We start from the raw sequence: 10600 nt of genomic DNA, 5'->3' as shown, positions 1-10600 counted from the left end.
ACAGTCTCAGAGCGGCGATCGCTGCTGGGAGACTGAAGGCGGAGCTGCGAGCGCATCGGCACGCGCGATCTCCTGCAAAAGCCAGGACCTGACGCTAATTGGAATTAGGTGGTCCTGGGGCTGCCACGGTCACGCCCATTGGGGTGACGCGGTCTTTAGGTAGTTAAACTATGCAGGAATGATGGTGAACCTGATTTGTGTACAGTCTTACCACCAATTTTACCTTAATGAATCCACTATAAAGCCATACCTTGATGAAATGATGAAAATATTTCTAACTCTTTAAAGAGAACCCGAGGTGGGATTTCATTATGTTAGTGGGGCACAGAGGCTGGTTGTGCACACTAAGACCAGCCTCTGTTGCCCCATGGTGTGCCTCCATGTTCCCCCTGCGCGCCGCTATACCCCCCACAGTGCTGGCGACACGCAGCGCGTCGCCAGCACAATGTTTACCTAAGCGCTGTCTGTCAGCGCCGCTCCCCCGCCTCCTCAGCATCGGCGCTACCCGCCCGCGTCCCTTCCCTCCCGCTGATAGGAGGGAAGTGACACGGGTGGGTAGCGCAGAGGCGGGGGAGCGGCGCTGACTGACACCGCATAGGCAAACATTGTGCTGGCGACGCGCTGCGTGTCGCCAGCACTGCGGGGGGTAAAGCGGCGCGCAGGGGGGACATGGAGGCACACCATGGGGCAACGGAGGCTGGTCTTAGTGTGCACAACCAGCCTCTGTGCCCCAGTAACATAATTAAATACCACCTCGGGTTCTCTTTAAGACTTAAAAGATGTTTCTGTCAGAACTTCTGCCTTCATAACAACAAACCTGGTAGATTAACTGTGGCACAATTACGAACACAGTTGAACTCCTACACCACTTTTTGTGCTGCCCTGGACTATAAAGAAAAAACATATTGAACTAAAAAAAATATGTTTTTCACTGCTTTAGAATGAATACAGAATGAATTAATGTCTATGTTATTAACATATCTTCGTCAGAAGTTATGTAATATTTTCTTCTGGTTCCATGGCAACAGAAGTAAACAAGGCACATACTATGTTTGGGTTAACACCAACTTTCATACAACACACACTTTGTCATACATGATACAGTCAATCAAAGTGCTCATTTTCTGATGACTGTTTCATTGTGAGGAATACCTGCAGCAAGCACAGACTGATTCAGGGAAGACAGTTCCTCCACAGAATATGTCACATCTTGGTAGCTAAATAAAAAAAAATAACAGAAACTGAGTGACTGAGAACACACGATGGAAATCCTCAGGTCAACACAGTTCAGAGCCATAGTTTCCATAGTAAGTTTCCTTACTAATTAGTACGGTATACCTTATTTCGGCGCATATTGACACACTGTTGTGCTGCTACCCTATTTGATTTAAAAATAAAAGAAATATACGCATTGCTTGATTAGATTGTGAGCCCCTCTGAGGGACAGTTAGGTGACAAGACAATATACAGTGCTGCAGCGCTATACAAATACTAAAAATAATAATGACCATTGCAAAGGCGATGCAATTATATTGCAAATGGTACGTTCAACATTAGCAGTGTAGAGCGATGGACTCCACAGGCATAACGCAATGCATGCAGTGCAGTACCAGACTTGTCTGCATTAACATTTGCTTCACTGTAAGTGACGCACTGCACGCGTAACATGGTTTGCAACTTTCCCCTGTGTTGATTTGCTATCCTATTTTCACAGGCAAAGCAATATAGCTCCCCAGTGTGAACCTTTCTGTGACTTTCCCTGTCTCCACCTTTCAGAACTATGATATGCCAAAGATAAGGAGTGTCTACACACAACAGCTTTTCATTATTCTACGCCTGTGGCTTTATGGCAAAGAAAATGCACAGAAAGGGTTATTGCTCTTAAACTATTTGTGTTTTCTTCTTAGGACGAGCAGAGATGCAAATTATACCAAGTTCATTATTCTCACTAAAATCTTGTTCTCTGTAAGACTCTTATGAGATCTCAATTACGTTTGCTGTATTAAACTTTATGACTGCAAGGATGGTAAATCTTTTGACGTTTTAAGACCCTCATCCCTCTGCCTTATTAGGCAAAAGTCAATCCAAACATCTGTAGTGAAATAGCAGCTATTTTTAGGATTCGCTATCAAGCAGTTCTAAAAACAAATGGCCAATTGCTGAGAAACATCCAACATTTAACTGGATCAGACTCCCCCATGATTAAAACTATTTTTAATTTTATGAATGCAGTTTTTCTAGTGCTAACCTACAGTTTATAAAACAAAAAAGGACTTCTGTGGCTAAAGATGGACCAAGACATGAAGAGGACCTGTCTCCAAAAGCATTTCAATATAGTGATACTGTATATCTGTAGCTGTTTTGACATTCATGAGGCCTTAACCCTGCTGTCCACCTGTACAATACAATAAATGGAGGAATCAGGCGGAGTGAATTTACTTTTCATTGATACTTTAGGTAGTTCCTCATATTACAAAGTTAAGAAAAGGTGGGGGGAAAGGCTGCACGTCCCTAAACACATGCTGTAATTGAATGGTTAATCGCACAGGCATACACCGCCTCTGCCAGACTGAAAAATGCATGCCCTGCCTGTGCGATTAACCATTCAATTGCAGCATGTGTTTAGGGACGCGCAGCCTTTCCCCCCACCTTTTCTTAACTTTGTAACTATGTAACTGTCAGGTTAGCTGCTCCCAGCCCCTCCTCCTGAGTTTCCTGTTTGCATAATAAGTAGTAGCAGATTTGCATATGATTTGCATCTGAATTGAATGCAAAGTGTGCAGAAAATCTATTTAGGTGCTGCACACTGAGCTGGTGGTCATTTCAGATGCAGCCTTAGTGGTATGCGCTGGCGTTCTCCTCGCTGTTCAACCAAATGCAAGTTACACATTTTTTTTGCTTGGCTGCTTCCAAGGTTTTAAATTTAGGTTAGGTCACTTGCCCGGAGGTCTGCCTCACCGTGGCACAAGTGTCTAGTATAATATATTTTGCATGCAAACCATATTGGAAGCTAAAGTTCCTCCTAGTTTAATAAATGTTAGCACTTGTCTTGGATGCAGGGCATGCATTTTTCAGGCTGGCAGAGGCGGTGTATGCCTGTGCGATTAACCATTCAATTGCAGCATGTGTTTAGGGACGCGCAGGCTTTCCCCCCACCTTTTCTTAACTTTGTAACTATGTAACTGTCAGGTTAGCTGCTCCCAGCCCCTCCTCCTGATGCTGAAACCAGGAAAGTTAATGTAAAATTGGGTATCCTGAATAATTAATTGCATTCTTTTATAAGTCATTGCAGTGCCTCTAATTTTTTCATATTATAAAATAATAATAATAACTAATATTAATATTAATGTATACCATTAAAATTCATGTATTCCTTGCATTTACATTAAGTAAAAAAAAGACTGCACTCTACTCATTCAGGATGAAGTCCTGTGTGAGTACACTCTAGAGAAAGTCAATGTGATGCAAATAATTTCAGCTTGTATGTAAAATGAATGCACATTTTATGCAAATTATAAAACATCCGACGTTGTACATTCACTTGCATCGTAGAAGCTATATGCTGCCTAGATTAAACACTGGGGCCTTCTCTGGAAAATAATGGAATATTGGAATATATTCTCATGGAAACATTCTTCTCTGTTTATGGGAATGCTTCCTAGCAGTTGCCATGATTTCTACAATTTTCCATGCCTTTCATTTGTGTGGATTTAAAATAATGTCAGTATTTGTGTGACAGTCTCTTCAAATTATGTTCACCCCTTTTGAGCTGCAGGATGAAGGAGGAAAACAGGATAATTTAACCCATTAAACTGTGAGTCATCATAGGTGACATAACACTCTGTCTAGTAGTTGGAAAGTATGGGCACTATCTCCCTCCCTCTCTGTAGCAGGTTTGTGGCTTCCTGTACACTGCACACATTGAAAAACTGATGGAAAAACAAGAGCCTCAGTATCTGTATTTGTATCCATTTTATATTATTATTATTGATTTATATATATTTATATACATATTACGTGGTGCTGTACACAGTAGGAAAACAAACAAGGGGTACATAATGATACAGACAATTATTTATTTATTTATTGTATTTATAAAGCTCCAACATATTACGCAGCGCTGGACATTAGTTTAGGTTACAGACAATATTTAGGGGGGGACATACAGCAATATGACAATACAGGAATACAAGAAAAAACAGATCACACAGCACAGTATGAGCATAAGGTAATGCTTAGTCAGTCACTGGATGGGAGCATGGAGATTAGGCAAGTTAGGTTCACTCAAATGCATAGCATGGGTGCACAGTAATGGAGGTGCATGATCAGGTAGGACACAAAAGGAGGAGGACCCTGCCCAAAGGCTTACAATCTGATGGGAGAGGTAGGGACACAAAAGGTAGGGACCAGAGTTCAGCTGCTGGTTTAGAGCACTTGTGAGGGGTGGTAGGCCAGAGTTAAAAGGTGAGTTTTGAGGGCCTTTTTGAAGATGTTGAAGGAAGGGGCTGCCCTAATGGGTGGAGGTAGGAAGTTCCATAGGGTTGGTGCAGCTCTTGAGAAGTCCTGGAGGCGTGCATGGGACTGGGTGATGCGGGGGGGGTGGGGGGGGGGGGTCAGGTGAAGTTCATTGAAGGAGCGGAGTGAGTGGCTATGTGTGTACCTCTGAGTGAGATCGGAAATGTAGGATGGACAGGTTTTGTGGACAGATTTGTAAGTCAGGCAAAGTATCTTGAATCTGATTCTGGACTGGATAGGAATCCAGTGGAGGGACTCACAGAGGGGAGCCACCGTGGTGGAGCAATGGGAGGAGTGGATAATTCTGGCTGCCGCATTCATGATGGACTGCAGCGGGGCAATTTGGGTCATAGGGAGACCAGACAGAAGGGCATTGCAGTAGTCAAGGCGGGAAATTATGAGGGCATGGATGAGGAGTTTGGTGGTGGCAGAGGTCAGGAAAGGGCGGATCTTGCAGATGTTACGGAAGTGGAGGTTACAGGACTTTGTGAGGTTTTGGATGTGGGGATTGAAGGAGAGTGCAGAGTCCAGGGTGACACCTAGACAGCGGGCTTGAGAGGTAGACAATGCTATACATCAAATTTGGACACAGGTGAAAAATACAGAACTGGTGATTACAATCACAAATGTAACATGATGAATAAAATGTATGACAGAGTGCCAGCTATGAAATGAATAACAAATTCCAAGACACAAAAAGGTGAGGGCTCTACCCTTGCGAGCTTACAATCTAAAGGAATGGGGGGAAACAGGAGGTGGGGAAGTATGCAGTATACACACAGGCAGTGCGTGTTATCTAGTAAGGAGGAAAACTTGACCAGAGGTCGAAGGGGGAACTGCATAAGTTAAAGCATATGCATGTCAGAAAAAGTGAGTTTTAAAGAAAACCTGAACTGAAAATTAAAAGTCAAAATAAACATACACAAGTCATAGTTACCTCCTGTGTAGTCTACTCTTCAATCTATTTTTGCTCTCCTGCGTCCTGTTTGTCCACTGTGATCAATGGAATTCTTCGTCCTCCATTTTGAAAATAGCCATTTCCCCATAACAGCTACCTGGTCAGCACACAGTTAAACTGTAACATCGCCCACTTGAGCCATAGGGAAACATGGACACATCAGTTCTGCTCTCAGCTGTAACTGACAGCAACTGATATATAACTGACAGCAACTGACATATTTTAGTTCTGACAAAATGTTGTCAGAACTAGAAGGGATCACTGTAAGAAGAAAATGGTGATCTTCTGAGAGGAACTGATGGCAAGGTAACTATGTAATGTTCATTTGAAGTTACCTCATGTGTTTATTTTAAATAATTTTACTCAGTACAGGTTCTCTTTAAGGGACCGTTTAAAGAATTCAAAGTTTGGAGAGCAACTGCTGTGCTGTGGAGGGGTATTCCAGAGGAGGGGTGAGGCACGTGAGAAGTCTTGTATACGTGAATGTGAGGAGTTAATTCTAGAGTACAAAATTCATTTTCACAGTCCATTTGCTTCGGTGAGTAGTGCTGTGCAGAAGATGACACAAAATCAGGCTTGTTCCACTCAAATCGGAAGTGATGTAAACAGTGCACTGAAATGCACTTACAGGAGGCATTGTTTTTGGAGGAAACAGATCCAAAATTGCAGACAAAAATGTACCTGAAAAAAATCAAAGAGTGCATGTAGCCTTAAAAGATATCTGAGCTGAAAAAGAAAAGTTAATCTACTTACCTGGGGCTTCTCCCAGCCCTAATGCTGGGTACACACTATGAGATTTTCTGGCCGATTTACTGTCAGATCGATTATTTCCAACATGTCCGATTTGCTTTCCGGTCGATCTCCAAACATTTTCCGATCGATTTTCTATTAAAGTTAACGGAAACCGATCAGAAATCGATCGGAAAGCAAATTGGACATGTTGGAAATAATCGATCTAACAATAAATCGGCCAGAAAATCTCATAGTGTGTACCCAGCATAACAGTCTCTGTGGCCCCTAGTTGCAATTCCATAACCCTTCTGTAAAATCACCAGTATTTGCCCCTCTGGGGGTTGCACTCCTGTAGATAGCAGTGTTCTGCGCTTGCACAGTTTCAAGCTATGTACCCACGTTGTGATTTTTCCAATGATCGACCGACAATTTTTGAGTGCCGAGTGGTCATTTCCGTGATATTGCAACATGAGTACAGTCACACGACCACGCAATAACGACCATCATGGTGGATTGGATCGCTGAAATCCCCAACGATTCCTGCGCAAAGTACCGCGATTGCTTGAAGTCTCGTTCACTTCCAACATGTAGTGTGGTGTGACGTGCATACTCGCCAACAAGAAGAAGCGTCGCTTGACGACTCATCGGGTGGTGAGTACGGGGTTTAAGGGCTGGTGCCCACCACTGAGCGCTTTGTGATTTTAAAAGCTCCTGGTAATGTTATCCTATGTGTGTGTGTGTGTGTGCACACTGGAGCGAAGTGATTTTGTAAAAATCCCCCATAGCATTACATTAACAAGAGCTTTTAAAATCTCTAACGTTTAAAAAGCTCTTGTGGTTTGCACCAGCCCTTAGTCTCTGTGAACTGTGCAAAACGCTCCTGGCCTGGGAGCCCCTATGGCAGTGTCCTTATAAGGAGCTGAAGGTTATTCTTGGAATCGTTTCTTACCTGGGGCTTCTTCCAGCCCCTAGTAGTCTATGTGGTCCGGTTGCTTTATTAATCACAATCGCTGAATGCATTGGTGGTATCAGGGATGTTAGGCCTCATCTCAAGGTACTAGAGTTTCTGTCATAAAGTCTTCAAAATGTTTTTCTTGTTTTTGATCCATCCCTTGAGTAGTGGTTCTGAAGGTTACCATCTCCTCATCTATAATTAATACTCAAGCAATGCCAAGACACCTCTTGTTATAGTATTACAATGCAAACTAAGTAGTAGTTCTCAACATCAAGCAGCAAAAAACAAAAAAAAAATAACATTGGGTATTAAATAGGCAATTAAAACACTTGAAGCATGTGTATATGTATTACTCTATAGATTACTTACATATTTATTTATAATATAATATCTTATAAATAGGGTCAATAGATCAGTAGGGATGACGGGCAACTGGTATCGTTTTATAATGAAATAAATATGGCAGGCTCCATATTCTTCTCCCTACAGTTGTCTTTTAAGTTGGCCTTACAATCCAAACTATTTCAATGTAGCATTTACCGTTCCTGGGTGAAGTTCTGCTTGCTGTTCTTGAACTGATCTTGCTGCAGATGCTGTTTAAACTTGTCTAAATTCTGTAGTCTTGACCCTGTGACCTTTGAATTTTCTTTTTTCCAGCACATTTTACTCTGGTACTTTGATCTGGGTTCTCTGGCTACAACCTCTAGCATTTTTTCTAATTACTATTCAGACTATACCTATAGCATTGTCTACCTCAGACTGGTTCTTACTCCAGCAGGTTTGTTACTGCCCTGGCCAATGCTGAAACTGCCGCAGGACTGCAATGTGGCTACAAGGTCATCTTTGTGATCTTTTTGGCACCTGGCCTTTACAGCACCAGAACCACTTCAATCAATTGTACATACACTGCCGCTAAAGAGATCAAATTAGGGCTACATAAGCTGGCCAATGGCCTGTGCTGATAAACTTGACTACATTACTGTGCCATCTCAGCTGCTTTGATCCCTTTGACTCATATCTATTTAGCTCTGGGCTCTTCTCTTTGTCTGCATCATCAGAGGTCTGGAGGCAATTGTTTTGAGGTGGGGGTTACTGTTAAATAGTAAGAGATCTTGATTAAGGAGCCACCTAACAATCGACTGTCTTGCTGCACTATACTTGCAATAGTACACAGAGAGCCTTAGCTGAAGCGTCTTTGAATTCCTTCCTGAGGTTGATTGGTCAGATCAAAGGAGCAATAGTAATCCCCAACAGAAAATTTGATGATGCCTTTTGCTGGGTCTCCACACTGCCCTCTTTTGAAGGTGTATGGATCCACTCCAAGAGCCCAGGCGTCCAAACTATGATTAAAGGGACACTTAAGCCAGAAAAAAAATGAGTTTTACTCACCTGGGGCTTCTACCAGCCCCATGTAGCAGTCATGTGCCCTCGCAGCAACTCACTAATCCTCTGGTCCCCCGCTGCCAGCTAGTTTCATTTTTGCCGTCAGGCCCGACAGGACTGGCCACGCATAGCTTTCTCCGCATTCCCGACTGTAATTAACGCTATTGCGGACCGCAACGCGTACAAAGATACGCGTTGCCGCATTACCTACACATAGATACGCGGCAACGCGTATTTTTGTACGCGTTGCGGCCGCAATAGCGCTAATTACAGTCGAGAATGCGGAGAAAGATACGCGTGGCCAGCCCTGTCGGGCCTGTCTGCAAAAACGACACTAGCTGGCAGCGGGGGACCAGAGGATTAGTGAGTGGCTGCGAGGGCACAGGACTGCTGCAGGGGGCTGGTAGAAGCCCCAGGTGAGTAAAACTCATTTTTTTTTCTGGCTTAAGTGTCCCTTTAAGCCTCTTTGAGATGGATGACTGAACTCTACACTTATCAGGCAGTTCAGCATCCAATCTGACAGCCATGAGCGCAATTCAGGTGCATTTAAAATGCAGTTGAATGGCAGTGTTTGTAACACCACACGGACCATTGTTTGACATGCAGTGACGTTACCCAGCAGAAAAAATGCCATATCCAAAGCAGGTGGTTTCCTGGTTCGGCGCTCAGTCTCAAACGCCAAAGCTAGGCACCGCTATAGCACTTATGTAGTGTAGTGCAAGGCCAATTCAGGCAATTGCCAGACCCTGAACTACTTCTCCCTCTGACTTGCTATGATTGGAAGGGGAAATGTTAGCGGCAGCTGGGTATGCCGTAATTCGGCTCACCCTGCGCTCGGCTCAAGAGCGGCTTTATGAAACGTATGTGCCATGTCTGGGCCAACTCGGAGGTGACTTCGTTGGAGGGGCTCTTCGCGTATGTGTTGTATGCCCGTTGGTGAGTTGGGTGTCGGGAGAGCCGAATGATAGCTCTCCCTGCTGCTGCAAAACACACCGGCAGTGTTCAATACTATTGCCCCTCCGAGTTGTAGCAACACTGAGGGAGATGTAATTCAGAGTCCATCAACCGCCGGAGCGGAATTACCCTTACACGCTGCTATGGGGCACCTGGTTTCGATACCCGGTGGTGAGCTCCATGCACCAAAACCACCTGCTTCGAGATCTTCAACCTCGCTGATGCATGGGTGCAACTGACAGGCGGAGAATCCCCAACCTTCAGCCTCCGGTGTGAGGAAAGCTTTAATCTTAGCCAAATTGGGGAGTTTTCATGATCGTGAGGGAACCCCCACAGCCATTCCCCATAGATTGGGGAAAGGTTAATCTCTATTAGGTGTTTATGATCCCAGTCAGGAAACAGCCATTCAATTCTTTTTTGTTGAAAGTGAAAGGAGAATTCTTTCTATCAAAGACACTGACAGCATTAAAAACCTTGCAGGCTTATCCTTTTCCTACACAACGCCAAAACAAATACTGAAGTCCTCAAGATAAGCACGTAGTAGGTTTCACCAGGGGAAATATTCCAAAAGGGAAATACTTCAGATAAGGATCACTGAAGCTGTGATGACTGAGTATTCTAAGCAGAATGTGTAACATGGGTCGTAAATGAAATATATAGTGTGGTTTTGCAATAACAGGTTTTGTGCAATGCATAGCTACGTTTCAAAGCTAATATGTCATAGATGTTCAAAGATGGCAAATGTCCTTTCTTTGTTGTCTAAACTGTATTTTTCTTTTCCATTTCACTATAATTGACTTGTATTAGACAGCTTGCTTAGTGTTCTGTTGGAAGAATGCACATTTTCTAACAAAGCACACTTCCAACTAAAATATTTTGTTGTTTTTGTTTTGGTTAAAGTTTTGTTGGTAAAAGTTTTGTAATTGACCTCTGGTCTAAAGATTCCAAATCAGATTACTCCCTAGTATGGATGATCAATGAGATGCAAATATTTCCGAGTTTGTGCAGGATTATGTAAATTTTATGCAAATGTATGCACCTTGAAAATGAACCAAACTATTTGAACCTGGGTGGGATATGATTGGTCCATTTTCAAGCTGCAT

Source organism: Hyperolius riggenbachi, chromosome 3, assembly GCF_040937935.1.
Source record: "Hyperolius riggenbachi isolate aHypRig1 chromosome 3, aHypRig1.pri, whole genome shotgun sequence".
In the NCBI taxonomy this organism is placed as follows: Eukaryota; Metazoa; Chordata; class Amphibia; order Anura; family Hyperoliidae; genus Hyperolius; species Hyperolius riggenbachi.
Note: the sequence above shows the minus strand (reverse complement) of the source record.